Source organism: Pristis pectinata, chromosome 19 (assembly GCF_009764475.1).
Source record: "Pristis pectinata isolate sPriPec2 chromosome 19, sPriPec2.1.pri, whole genome shotgun sequence".
NCBI classification, from domain to species: domain Eukaryota; kingdom Metazoa; phylum Chordata; class Chondrichthyes; order Rhinopristiformes; family Pristidae; genus Pristis; species Pristis pectinata.
Genome location: NC_067423.1, coordinates 31,061,996 through 31,073,813, shown reverse-complemented (window position 1 = coordinate 31,073,813; position 11,818 = coordinate 31,061,996).

The following is an 11,818-nucleotide window of genomic DNA, read 5'->3' as shown; positions in this document are numbered from 1 at the left end:
CCAGCAATCCTATGTCCACTTTTGCCTCTGTTTTACTCTTTATATATCTGAAAAAACTTTTGGTATCCTCTTTTATACTACTTGCTAGCTTACCTTCATATTTCATCTTTTTTTCCCTTATTGCTTTTTTAGTTGCCTTCTGTTGGTTTTTAAAAGCTTCCTATTCCTCTAGCTTCCCGCTATTTCTTGCAATATTGTATGCCCTCTCTTTTGCTTTTATGCTGTTTGTGACTTCCCCTGTTGGCCGCGGTTGACTCACCCTCCCTTTAGAATGCTTCTTCTTCTTTGGGATGAAATGATAAGATAAGATAAGATAAGATAAGATAAGATAAGATAAGATAAGATAAGGTGAGATAAAAGAAGAAATCTTTATTAGTCACATGTACATCGAAACACACAGTGAAATGCATCTTTTGTGTAGAATGTTCTGGGGGCAGCCCGCAAGTGTTGCCATACTTCCGGCGCCAACATAGCATGCCCATAACTTCCTAAACCGAATGTCTTTTGGAATGTGGGAGGAAACCGGCCCACCCGGAGGAAACCCACGCAGACACGGGGAGAATGTACAAACTCCTTACAGATAGCAGCCAGAATTGAACCTGGGTCGCTGGCGCTGTAAAGCATTACGCTAACCGCTATCCTGCATCTTCCGAATTACTCCCAGAAACTCAAGCCATTACCACTCCAACGTCATGCCTGCTAGGGTCCCCTTCCAATCAACTTTGGCCAGCTCCTCTCTCATGCCTCTGTAGTTACCTCTCATCAACCATAACACCAATACATCCGATTTTAGCTTCTTCCTCTCAAACTGCAGGGTGAATTCCATCATATTATAATCACTGCCTCTGAAGGGTTCCTCTGCCTTAAGCTCCCTAATCAAATAGAACATAGAACACTGCAGCACAGTACAGGCCCTTCGGCCCACAATGTTGTGCCAACATTTTATCCTGCTCTAAGATCCACCTAACCCTTTTCTCCCACATAGCCCCTCATTTCTCCATCATTCATGTGTCTATCTAAGAGTCTCTTAGATGTCCCTAATGTATCTGCCCCCACAACCTCTGCCGGCAGTGCATTCCACGCACTCACCACTGTCTGTGTAAAAAGCTTACCCCTGACATCCCCCCTATACCTTCCTCCAATCACCTTAAAATTATGTCCCCTCGTGTTAGCCATTGTTGCCCTGGGAAAAAGTCTCTGACTGTCCACTCAATCTATGCCTCTTATCATCTTGTACACCTCTGATCCTCCTCCTCTCCAAAGAGAAAAGCCCTAGCTCACTCAACCTATCCTTATAAGACATGCTCTCCAATCCAGGCAACATCCTGGTAAATCTCCTCTGCACCCTCTCTAAAGCTTCCACATCCTTTCTGTAATGAGGCGACCAGAACTGAACACAATACTCCAAGTGTGGTCTAAGCAGAGTTCTATAGAACTGCAACATCACCTCGGTGCTCTTGAACATAATACCCCAACTAATGAAGGCCAACACTCCATACACCTTCTTAACAACCCTACTGACCTGCGTGGCAACCTTGAGGGATTTATGGACGTAGACCCCAAGATCCCTCTGTTCCTCTACACTGCTGAGAGTCCTGCCATTAACCTTGTATTCTGCCTTCAAATTCGACCTCCCAAAGTGCATCACTTCTCAGTTATCCGGGTTGAACTCCATCTGCCACTTCTCAGCCCAGCTCTGCACTCTTATCAATATCCTGTTGTAATCTACAGCAACCTTCTATACTATCCACAACACCACCAACCTTTGTATCATCAGCAAACTTACTAACCCACCATTCCACATCCTCATCCAAGTCATTTATAAAAATCACAAAGAGCAGGGATCCCAGAACAGATCCCTGCAGAACACCACTGTCACCGACCTCTAGGCAAAATATGCTCCATCTACCACCACCCTCTGTCTTCTAGGGGCAAGCAAAATCTGAATCCACACAGCCAAGTTTCCCTGGATCCCATGCCTCCTGACTTCCTGATAAGCCTTCCATGAGGAACCTTATCAAACACCTTACTAAAATCCATGTATCACACTACATCCACTGCTCTACCTTCATCAATGTCTTTGTCACATACTCACAGAATTCAATCAGACTCGTGAGGCATAACCTGCCCCCTCACAAAGCCATGCTGACTGTCTCTAATCAGCCTATGCTTCTCTAAATGCCCATAAATCCTATCTCTAAGAATCTGTCTCCAGTAATTTGCCCACCACTGAAGTAAGACTCACTGGTCTGTAATGTCCAGGGTTATCCCTACTCCCTTTCTTAAACAAAGGAACAATACTTACCACCTTCCAATCATCTGGCACTACTCCTGTGGCCCAGTGAAGACGCAAAGATCTTCGCCAAAGGCACAGCAATCTCTTCCCTCATTTCCCGTAATAAACCTTGGATATATCCCGTCCGGCGTCCAGTGACTTATCTATCCTAATGTTTTTCAAAAGTTCCAGCACATCCTCTTTCCTCACATTAACATGCCCTAGCATATCAGCCTGTCATACGCTATCCGCACAAATGTCAAGGTCTCTCTCTCTGGTGAATACTGAAGCAAAGTATTCATTAAGGACCTCCCCTACCTCTTCCGACTCCAGGCCACATTTCCTCTTTTATCCCTGATCAGTCCTACCCTCACTCGAGTCATCCTCTTGATTCTTCACATATGAGTAGAACACCTTAGGGTTTTCCTTGATCCTACTCGCCAAGGACTTCTCATACCCCCCTTCTAGCTCTCCTAAAACCATTCTTCAGCTCCTTCCTGGCTACCTTGTAACTCTTCCGAGCCTTGTTTGATCCATGCTTTCTAAACCTCAGGTAAGCTTCTTTCTTCTCTTGACAAGATATTCTACATCTCGTTGACAACCATGGTTCCTTCACTCGACCATCCTTACCCTGCTTCAATGGGACAAACCTATCCAAAGCCCATGCAAGTACTCCTTAAACAACCTCCACATTTCCGCTGTGGCACTTCCCCAAGAACATCTGTTCACAATTTATGCTCCCAAGTTCCTGCCTAATAGCATCATAAATTCCCCCTTCCCCCCAGTTGAATACTTTCCCATATCATCTGCATCTATCCCTCTCCAAGGTTATGTAAAGGTAAAGGAGTTATGGTCACTTTCTCCAAAATGTTCTCCCACCGAGAGATCTTGAAACCTGATCAGGCTCATTGCCTAGCACTAGGTCCAGTATGGCCTCTCCTCTAGTTGGCCTGTCCACATACTGTGTCAGGAATCCTTCCTGTACACACCTAACAAATTCTGCCCCATCTATCCCCTTTACACTAAGGAGTGCCAATCAATATTAGGGAAGTTGAAATCACCCATGACAACAATCCTGTTATTTTTGTACCTCTCTAAAATCTGTCTCCCAACCTGCTCCTCAACATCTCTGGTGCTATTGGGGAGCCTGTAGAATATTCCCAATGGAGTGATCGCTCCCTTCGCGTTTCTGATTTCCACCCACACTGACTCAGTGGATGATTCCTCCAGGACATCTTCCCTTTCTACAGCTGTGACCCTGTCCCTGATCAGCAAAGCCACTCTCCCACCTCTTTTACCTCCATCCCTGTCCCTTTTGAAATATCTAAACCCCGGAATATCCAGCAGCCATTCCTGCCCTTGCAACAGCCAAGTCTCTGTAATGGCCACCACATCATAGTTTCACGTACTTACCAATTAAGTTCATCAGCCTTGTTCCTGATACTTCTCGCATTAGACACACTTTAGCCCATCCAACTGACAGCAATTTTGCCCTTTCAACTCCTTATCCTTCCTCACAGTCTTTCTACACTCTGCATCTACTTGTACACTAAATGAACCAACCTCTGACCTATCAGTCTGGTTCCCATCCCCCTGCCACACTTGTTTAAACCCTCCCCAACAGTTCTAGCAAATCTGGTTCATTGCTCAACACCAAATGCAGAATTGCCTTTTCCCTTGTGAGCTCGACCACAAGCTATTCAAAAAAGCCATCTCATAGGCATTCCACAAATTTCTTCTCTTGGGAGCCAACACCAACCTGATTTTCCCAATATACCTGCATATTGAAATTCCTCATGACCACCATAACATTTGGAGGCCTGTATATAACTCCCATCAGGGTCTTTATACACTTGCAATTTCTTAACTCTACCCACAATGATTCTACATCTTCTGATCCCATCTCACTTCTTGCTGAGGATTTGATTTCATTTTTTTACCAACAGAGCCACCCCACCCCCTCTGCCCATCTTTTCAATAGGATGTGTATCCTTGGATGCTTAGTTCCCAGTTGTGATCTTCTTTCAACCATAACTCTGTGATGCCCATAACATCATACCTGCCAATTTCTAACTGCGCTATAAGCTCATCTGCCTTATTTCGTATACTTCGTGCATTGTGTCTTATTTTTCATTCTGGAGACTTCAGTAACTTCTCCTGCGCTCTCCTTCCTTTCTACTTTATCCATACTTTTCCAGTCTGTTGAACCCACCCCACTAAAGCCCTATCCACAGCCCTGGTTATGCAATTCGCCAGGACAGTAGTCCCAGCATGGTTCAGGTGGAGCCCATCCCATTAGAACAGCTCCCTCCTTCCCCAATACTGGTGTCAATATCCCACAAATTCAAAACCACTTCTCCTACACCAATCTCTGAGCCACACATTTAACTCTCTGATCTTACTGACCCTGTGCCAATTTGCACATGGCTCAGGTAACAATCCAGAGATTATTACCTTTTTGGTTCTGCTTTTTAATTTAGTCCCTAGCTGCTCAAATTCCCTCAACAGAACCTCTTTCCTTGTTCTACCTAAGTTGTTGGTACCAACATGGATCATAACAACTGGATTTTTCCCCTCCTATTCCAAAGTCCTCTGCAGATCAGATGAGATGTCCCAACCACGGGCACTTGGCAGGCGACACAGCCTTCAGGACTCTGCATTAATGACTCTGCACTTTTCTTCTCTACACTCTGCGTATGGCGTTGTGGGCATCACAGGGTCGTGGTTGAAAGAAGGTCACAGCTGGGAGCTAAACATCCAAGGATACACATCTTATCGATAAGGCAGGCAGGTGGACAGAAGGGGTGGGGTGGCTCTGTTGGTAAAAAATGAAAAGTGCAGAGTCATTACTGACTGACTAATGCAAAGTGAAATATATTAAATGTGTGATAAAACTTAAATAAGTAGAAGCATTCTGCCTTGTCTGTAATAAAATGCAAATTATGTTTGAAACCTAATGCTTATTTTTTCTCCTTTGTACATCAAGTCATTGTAATATCAATGTTGTTTTTAAAGGAAATTTGATAGAATCTAATCAGTCTACTATCAAGTGGGTGTACCTAAGTAAAGTAATATCTTATTTCTTTGGTTGTTTGACTAAAGTGTTAAAAATGTCTCACAAGTGTTTTAAATGTCCTACTGTTATTTGCATGAGGTTCTTAGTAAATTCATGTGCTGCTTCATGATGAATGTGGTTTTAGATGAAATTCTCTTTTTATGTTCAGTTGTGCCTGACTTTACACTTGCTGTACCACTTTGATTGACACAGGAGTGGTGAAAAGCAATTAGGGTTATTATATTCTTTCTACCCTTGCCTGCACCAGAACCTGCACCTTCTGCAGGTCAGCCCCCTGCACAAGGTCACATTCTCAGCATCCATGCTTTGTCAATTCTCTTGCTTACTGAAATGCTCTACTGATAGCAACAAGACAATGCAGTATGCCTGTATTCAAATTCAGAACATCAGTGGAAACACTGCGGCCCCAGTAAGTTAATTAAAAGATTTTTATTTGCAGCCAAGCAGGTTGTTAAGAGAAAAAAGGAAGAGAGGAAAAAATAAAGAGGAAAACTGTTTTCATGAAAATTTGTACTGCACTGAAGAGTGGACAATGACGTAAAAGGAAAAACAATTTTCATCCCTTGCACTACTTTCTGTACCCTACATTATTCTAGTACATTTTACAAAACATTACTTACATGCTTCTTGTCCTTTTTTGAGCCCCGCATCGTTCTCAGCCATTGCAAAATGTTTTGTAACTAGCTTTCCACCACCCATTCATGATCTAAGCCAAACAAACAATCATTAACAACACTACAAAGGCAAATATAAACTTGAAACTCTTTCTCCCACTATGTACTTTGAATTCTGAGTCAAATTAAACCTGCAGCACTGAGGTTGATAAATTCTTGTTTGGTAAAAGTATTGAAGGATATGAAGCATCTGGCGGCTAATGGCATTTAGGTGGAGATAAGCAATGGTCGAATTGAATGGCAGAGGATGTGAATGGCCTGCTTCTGTTCACATTAATGTCAAATAGTTACCAGAGCTTTCTAGATTTTAAAAGGTGAAAAAATTATACAATTGTCTCGGCAGGTGCATAATGTCCATTTAAACAAAGCAAGCTATCAGTATGGGAGAAATGTGAAAGACAATTGAGAATGTTCTCGAATTTTTGCAGGAGGGGAGCTAGAGGGTTAACTTTTGTTCTGCTGATAGCCAAGGAGCTCTCTATGTATGGTGATGTCCTGTGTCTTGTCTGCCACGCAGGATGCGGCAATCTAAGTATACTTTGTTCCTCAAGAATGCTAGTCTAAGGCTGAAACCACGGTTGGTCACTTCTGCCATTTATTTCTGCTATTCACTTCTGCTATTTGTCCTTGGATGCTTGTAGTCACGTACTCTTGTAACATAAATAAAGGTTGTAATCTCTTGGTTGGGCAGAGCTGCGGAACTCCGCTTTTAGAAGTCTGAGCTCTCCACAATATCATGCTACAATAAAGATTTCTGAAGCAGATACCTGCCGAGTCCATGTGATACTTTTCCACAACAATCAGGCACAATTTTAATAAACCAGTTAGAATAGCAGCCAGCCGCAGTATATCTGAAGATCTTCCAGAACTTCTTCTGACTGCCCTGGTCCTTCTATATGTTTATATAAATAACTTGGATGATGGCACTAAAGGAATGCTGTGCTAAATTTGCTTATGAGCAAAGTGGGAAAGTAAGTTGTGAAGAAGATTTAACGAGGCTACCCAGACTTGCCCATTGGTTAAGTGCATAGTAAAGATCTTGCAAATGTGGGAAAATGCGAAATGTGCATTTTGGCAAGAAAAATAAAACAGAAGCATATCATCTAAGCAGTAAGAGATTGCAGAGTTCTGAGTTTTTTTTTAATTATTCATTTTTCGCGATCTGGATGTCACTGGCAAGGTCAGTATTTATTGCTCTTCCCTAATTGGCACCTCCTTGAACCACTGCTGTCCTGGTGGAGAAACTTCTCCAGTGGTGTTGAGTTGGGAGCTCCACAATTTAAACCCAGTGACAAAGAAGGATTGACATGACACACACAAAATCTTTCCAGATCAGGATGGTATGCGACTCGGAGGGAAACTCGCAGATGCTGAGGTTCCCATGCACCTTGTCCTTTGACATTGAGGTCATGGGTTAGGTAGGTGCTATCAAAGTAGCGTGGACAAATAACTGCATTGCATTTTGTAGATGGTACAAGCTGTGAACTGGTGGTGGAGGGCATTAAAGTTTAGGATGGTTGATGGGTTTTCAATTAAGCAAACTGCTTTGTCTGAATCCTATCAAGTTTTTTGAGAGTTGTCAGAGCTATACCTACAGTCATAGAGTAATATTGCATGGAAACAGCTTTTTCAGCCCAATTCGTCCGTGCCGACCAAGATGCCCATCAAAGCTAGTCCCACATTTGGCCCATATCTCTCCAAACCTTTCCTATCCATGTACCTCTCCAAGTGGCTTTTAAATATTGTTATAATTGCCTCAACTACTTCCTCTAACACCTCATTCCAAATACACAACAGGCTGTTTAGGACTGAAAAGAAGCAAGATTCTTCACTCAGAGGGTGCTAAACCTTTGGAATTTAAGTCAAAGAGAGACACAGCATGGTAACAGGCCTTTCAGCCCACCAAGTCCACACCAGCCATCAACCAACCATTTATGCTAATCCTACATTAATCCCATTTTTATTCTCCCCACATTTTCATCAACTGCCCTTAGATTCTATCAATGAACTACAGGAGGGACAATTTACAGTGGTCAATTAACATAATTCTCCTTGGCATCTGGAGAATGTGCAAATAGTGCTGTAAAACAGTATTCAGGTGGAAAATCAGCCATGATCTTAATTAATGATTGATCAGGCTCAAAGTACTGAATGGCCTACACCTGCTCTTAAATTCTTATAAGACAGAGACTTTGCATAGTTTTATGATGAGATAAATAACTTGTTGATAAAGCAGGAAGATGAATGGTCTTTTTTGATCCAGCTTTTTCTTGTTTTTTAAATATGGAACTAAATGAGATTCAATACTTTGAAAATCAGACACATCTGAACAGGTAAATGGAGAAGAAAGGCTTGGAGGGATAAGAGGCAAATGGGTCTCGCTCAGGGAGACAACTTAGACCGTAGGGCTTGTTTCTGTGCTGTATAACTCTCTGAATATCAAGTTGTTATTAACTCCTTAACACCTGCTTTCTTTGCATTTCTACTTACGTTTTAAAACCTCTTGACGCTCTTTCTCATGAGGAAAATATCTTGAGCAGCGCGCTTCACTGCAAGGCCTGCGAGCCATCGGCGGCTTCCAACGAGCCGGGCGCCAGGGTGTCGCCGGCAACGTGGGCAGGTGTGCGACCGGCAGCGCAGCCGAGAACCGGTCCTCGACCGGCAGCTGGAGACCGGGGATGTGGCCGGGAACATGGGCAAGTGTAAGCATGGAGGGATCTGTAAGTGAACGGGGTTCAGACAGGGAAGACTGTGGGTGTGGAGGGTCAAGGGGAGGGAGGCAGTGGTCAAAGAGCCTTCTCCTCCACCAACCTCTTTTCCCGCCCCCCCCCCCCATGTGTGAGAGAGAGAGCGCATACACAAACACGGCGGCACAGTCTGCAGCAATGTTAATTTAGTAATTAATGCAGGTATATTATGTTCTATTTTCCAAAAATGACCTCCCTTAGGAAAAATAGGGAAGATCATTGGTCCAAACAAACCCTTCTAATGGTTCAATTTCCACTTTAAGAATCATGTAAAGAAGGTGGGTGTGTTCTGTATTTGGCCCAACTTTTTACCATATTTCATTCCCTTCTGTGTGTTTTAAACTTTCATTTCCTGCCATACATAATTTCTTTAAAATAAGTTGAACTTTTACATATTAAGCCTTTCTATTTCAAACAATAGAACAGCTTCTTTCCTGGGGCTGAGATTGAGATCTTTAAACTTGTTAATTAGCTAAAAACCTGAAACTTAATGCTTCCTTATTAGAAGCACAAACTTGATCAGTTTTTACTCTTCATTCTCTTGGCTTCCATTTTAATACTATTGTGTAGCCTAACTTTATTTTTCTACAACAAAATTTGTGCTTGCCAACCATTACCCAAGTCTATTCATCCAACCATTTTTGTACATTGTATTTACAGGTGCTGGTCATACTGTCTTCACAGAGCACTGTGAAAATGGCTTTATGGAGAATTGGTAAAGATGTGGCACCTCATAAGAGTCAACAGGAGTTGGGTACCAACAATGTAGCCAAAAAGAAAAATGTTTAAGCAATATTGTGCCAAAGTGGAGAGTCTGAGATCAATATTTGTTAATGTATGACAATTGATGGGTGAGACTTTGAGGTGTACAACTCGTAGGAAAGGCAATACCAAGGAATCTTAATCTTAAGCATCATCAAAGCTACTGGTGACTTAGTTGCAATCTACACCTGACTCCCAATTTAGTCAGTCAAGTTTATTGTCATATGTACATGTATCCACAGGTGCAATGAGAAACTTAGTTGAAGCAGCATCACATAAGCAGCATTCACAAGAAAAACACAAATTAAACATAAACTTTCTCCACAATTTTTACAAGAACACAATTAGAACAAAAAAAGTCTATTTTAGTGCAAAGTGATCATTGATCGTGGAGGCTTGTAAAGCAGCAAAGGTGTCATCTTTAATCCCTGGTGAGCCAGCAAACTGGAGTGTCCTTTGCCATGATTCCTATTGAACTGAAACTCTTCCAAAACAATTTATCCTACTGCTCTTGACAGTTCCCTCAAATGGCAGCTTCCAGCCGCCTGACATTTTGCTCCCTCTTCCATGATTCTGCATCACTTCCACTGGATTCAAGCCTGAGTTGTGTTTCTGTTATGTAAATAAAGCTTGGGTTTGTGAGAGGGGTTTCTTCCCCAACTTTGACTCCAACAGGTTGCACACTAATTCCAACCCACAATAATAGTATCCCACCCCAGGCTACATTGGTTCTTTTGCTCACACATTGCACTTGGAGTATACTTTTTTTACCATCAAAGTGAGGAAATTGTCATATGAACTGAAATTAATAAGCAGTTCTGACTTGTATTCAGTTATAAAATAGAACAAAAATACACTTCCTGCCAAAGCAGGTAGAATATGTTCCTGAAATGATACATTTCTGAATTAATGGATGTTGGGAGCCTTTAACCTTTCAAAAGGTTTGGAATTATCTTTCACAGGCAAGAAGAGAGTTCTATGGAAAATTCTGACAGGGAAATAGGCAGGTGAGCTGGTTGCCTCAAAAATCTGACACATAATTACATTAAATTTTGTGCATAAAAAATAGGATGAGTACGTAATGGAATGCAGGAATTGCATACAAGATAAAATGAATCAAATTATAGGAACTATTATTTAATATTAAAAAAAGTGAGGAAATTTTACTGGCTGAAAGGATGATTCGGTACCCAAAGGGTTAAACACCCAGTCAGAAAATCCTTAAAATGCTCAGCAAACACTGCTTTTAGGTTCCTTATTTTATTCAAATAAACCAGATCAGAGGAGCTATATATCAAGATCTGAGAAATAGACTCTCCACTGAACAGAAGAATTCACTGGGATGTCCTTGGTATCTGCTCCAATACCAAACTGACAGGATGCAAAAGCTATTATTAGTTGTCCTCTGCACCCTGTCTATTTGCAAAGGTAAGTTAATTTTACACTCAAAAAGTTTCTTAAATTTGCAGTGGCATATTTCTGCATGGGTAAAAATCTTCAAAAATCTGGAATTGTCATTACTACAGAAAGGATTAGTATATCTGAATTCATTGCAAATGAAAAGTCATGCAGAATGATTGCAGGATTATTAACTATTTTCAGAAGTTGCTACAGCCCACAACGAGAAATGAAGTATTATTGCCAATGAGTTAAAATGAAAAACTGCAATTTTATCACTATTTTGAAATATTTTAATTTTCATTCCATTTAAGTAGAATCACAGTTTATGCAATTGTACTGCAAAGCAATCTGAACATCCTCCTTGTAGTCGCCCCCCCAAGATAACGTGTATGATTGGTGGAGTTTTTCAATTCTGTTCTTGAACTAAATTGCAAAGAACATGGAATAAGTGCCTGACTGTGCTTGGTATCTGAGTTTTCCTCTTTGTGAAGATCCAATCAACATTATTGACCTCTCTTTGCAATCCTGTGCAATTTAGTGAAATCCAAAGATGATATACCAAAGTTTTGCACTGTGCTCTTATAGATGGCTTCATATTTTGTTTTTTAATAAATGCCTTTAACATTACTGAAATAATATGAGATTGAAATTCCACAGTGCAGAATAATTAAACCTTTGGAAGTATTTTATTAAATCAGTGATTGGAAATGATTGTGTGCAGTCTCCAATGAAACAGAAATAGCATCAAAACTTTTTTCGAACTTGAAACTTTTATAATTTGAAAACAACTTAAAACATTCAAATGAAAAACACATTCTGACTGGTTGCATCACAGCCTGGTATGGAGGCTGCAATGCACAGGATCGCAAGAGGCTGCAGAGGG